The 2,883-nt window shown below is 46.9% G+C and overlaps 1 pseudogene; it reads right to left on the bottom strand.

Annotated features, from left to right (window-relative positions):
- Window positions 1-426: 426 nt before the first annotated feature.
- The window catches only part of LOC107300674, a 12,325-nt pseudogene continuing 9,868 nt past the window's right edge, over window positions 427-2,883 (bottom strand).

Below are 2,883 nucleotides of genomic sequence, written 5' to 3' on the forward strand. Positions count from 1 at the left end.
GGGTGGGAGCTCCCACAGAGAAGGCCCTCCCCCTTGGGGTCGCCAGCCGGCACTGTCTGGCCGACGGCACCCTGAGGAGACCCACCCTGTGGGAGCGTACTGGCCGATGGGAGGTAATCTGTGGCAGAAGGCGGTCTCGAAGGTATCCTGGTCCGCTGCCATGGAGCGCCTTAAAGATGATAGTCAGTACCTTGAAGCGATTTGCCAGAATTAATTGTATATCAGAAATAGAATCTTTACTGTTCAGCCAGGCATTTCTTGGTTCCGTAGTTTTAAATGAAAAAACAGCTCACTTGTGAATTATTCTGATAAAGCTGAAGTATAAGGGCAAAATAGTTTCTCCTAATAACAAAACAAAATCATCCTTTCAGAGGGGAAAGATTTAACTTCCCTCTAAAAACCACATATTTCCTGCAACTCTACAGCTTAGTCAAAAACTCTATGTGCAGCGCACAGCTCTCCAGCAACAAACTTACCCATGATCTTGGCAGCAGTGGAGGCCCCAACAATGATGGACAAATTTGGGGCAATGAAGGACATACGGGATTCCACATACTCATAGATGCGGTGCTTCGATTGGTTCAGCTCGAGGGCCATGTCACAGGACTCCTCAATGCGTTCTAGTTCTTCCTCGGTCAACTGTTGCCTGCAGTGACAGAAAGGGCCCTCTTGTAATTTCATATTCATTTTGCATCATTGATATTAGCAACATGCTAAAGCAAGGTCCTTTTCATTAGGGTCTCTCAGTAGCATCCTATAGATATTAGTTCCATCTTCCCTAGCCTGGTGGGACTAAGTTTGGCTTTAGATGTAGTGGATTTGGATGTTAACTCTTTTCATTCCTTTATCTATGCTGGAATCTGAAGGGCACAGAGTTAGGGAAGGGAGAAAAAATGAAACACTTTTCAGAGTTTGCAAGATTCAGGAACATATGTAAGGGCTGAGATAATAAGGTAATGTTTTCCTGATTTTCGGCGATGCAGGCAAGCTGCATCAAGAATAATATCTGAATTATGCTAACATTTTTATTTCTACTCTCAAGTATACTTAGAAAAAAGCTAGATACACAACTTTCTTATCTGCCTACCCTTCTTAAATATAGTCAGTATTGTCAGACATCAATGTACAAGCAGCACAACCCCCCACCCACCCCACTTTCATTTGAACTCTGGCACTTTTTCACCCATCATGAAGAATATACAATCCTCTAATGGAAAACTACTATAATGGTTAAAAGTATATCAATTCTGCTGGAGCGCTACTCATTCTTGTAAGCTTTCTTAAATACCTAAGCAGTCCTCCTCTCTTAGATCAGTGGTTCTCAACCTGTGGGTCGGGACCCCATTTGGGGTCGATCGACCATTTCACGGGGGTCGCCAAGCAAGGCTGTCCGCCATTTTTTTTGTCCATTTTTTTCCCCTTTTCCGGCGGGTGCCTTACCTCCCTTGGGCTGGGCCAGTTGGTGGTCGGCCTGCTCCGTCTCTGCCGCTTGCCAGCTACGCCTCGGCCGGCGCAGGGGGCGGAACCACGCATGCGTGGCGCTCCCGGGCAGGGAAAGTCCTCGACTTACGACCGGTTGGGTAGTCCTCGACTTACGACCGGTTTAGTCCTCGACTTACGACCGGTTGGGGTCGCGGCATTAAAAAGGTTGAGAACCACTGTCTTAGATGAAGGTGAAGAAAAGCACACCAAAGAGAAGGCTGGAAGATCTTTTCTCTCAGTGTGCAAAGAATTAAGAATTAAAGGAATGCCCCACCTTCGGTCAGGAGTGGAACAATCTGTGGGGGGTTTTTGGCCCTGTGTGTGGATTTGGCCCCAGCCCCAGCCCCTACCCAGACCTGATCTCCCAAATCCCTTCTAAATCCTCCCCTCGGTTCTTACAGAGTACCCACCTTACCCTTGGGTAGTGGATGCAGTGACACTGACCACCATGATTGTGGCATTGGTAAGAATCTGTTGAAGGTTTTCGTTGTTCTTGCATTTGTCCAAACTGTTGCCCAGTTCCTGCAAATGTCCGACATTTGAAGGTTAGCTTTTGATATCAGCCAGGAATTTTTGTACAAATACATGCTGGGTTGATTGGCACTGTGAGAAATACCACAGATACTTCATCTGATTTCAAAATGCCAGGCCGTCAGATAAGCCTGTTCTGGAATTGTTCATTAATAGATGAACCATAGATGAACCAAGAGGCTGAAGCTTCTATTCTCTGTATTCTAGTTATATTCTATTCTATTCTCTATAGAATATTATCTAACCCCTCAGTCTCATCCTTGCCAGAGATGTAGCACTGCAAGGTGCTTCCTTCAGCTTTTGTAACTAAAAACAGAGCCTGTTTTTTCCCCCTCATCCTTTCCAATTCCTTCTGTCATGCCTTGTGCACAACAAGCCTGAAGGACAACCTTAGGCATCTTTTTAAGTCAGTGTGCACATCTGGCTGAGAACAAAGTCTAAAAAATATTTCAGAGAAACAAATGTTAGTGTTCTCGTTATCTTCCTATACACATGGAAGAACTTCTGTGGCTCAGTGTTGTGGCTCCGTCTTGTGAGCCCCTCTTATCGGAGGAAGAAGGCTCCGAACATGAAGGAGAGGAGATGGCCAGGCCTCCCTCTCCAGGACCCTCCTCTTTGGCAAGGCCTCGGGTGTCTCCCGACGGAGAAGAGATTGACCAGGAGCCAGGTGGTTCTGAGATTGGCCAGGAGCCAGGTGTTTCAGATAGTGAGGAAGAGAAGTTGTGGCTGGATCCACGCCAGCGTAGGAGCGACAAGCGTGCGCAGCAGAAAAGGAGACGTGCCAGAGATTAAGCTGAGTCACTGGACCACACCCCACAGGCTATAAAAGGGAGGTGGTGGCCATTTGGACCTCTGTGACGGACAAAAGCT

This window comes from Protobothrops mucrosquamatus, unplaced genomic scaffold (assembly GCF_001527695.2).
Source record: "Protobothrops mucrosquamatus isolate PMUCROS unplaced genomic scaffold, P.Mucros_1.0 scaffold7919, whole genome shotgun sequence".
Classification (NCBI taxonomy): domain Eukaryota; kingdom Metazoa; phylum Chordata; class Lepidosauria; order Squamata; family Viperidae; genus Protobothrops; species Protobothrops mucrosquamatus.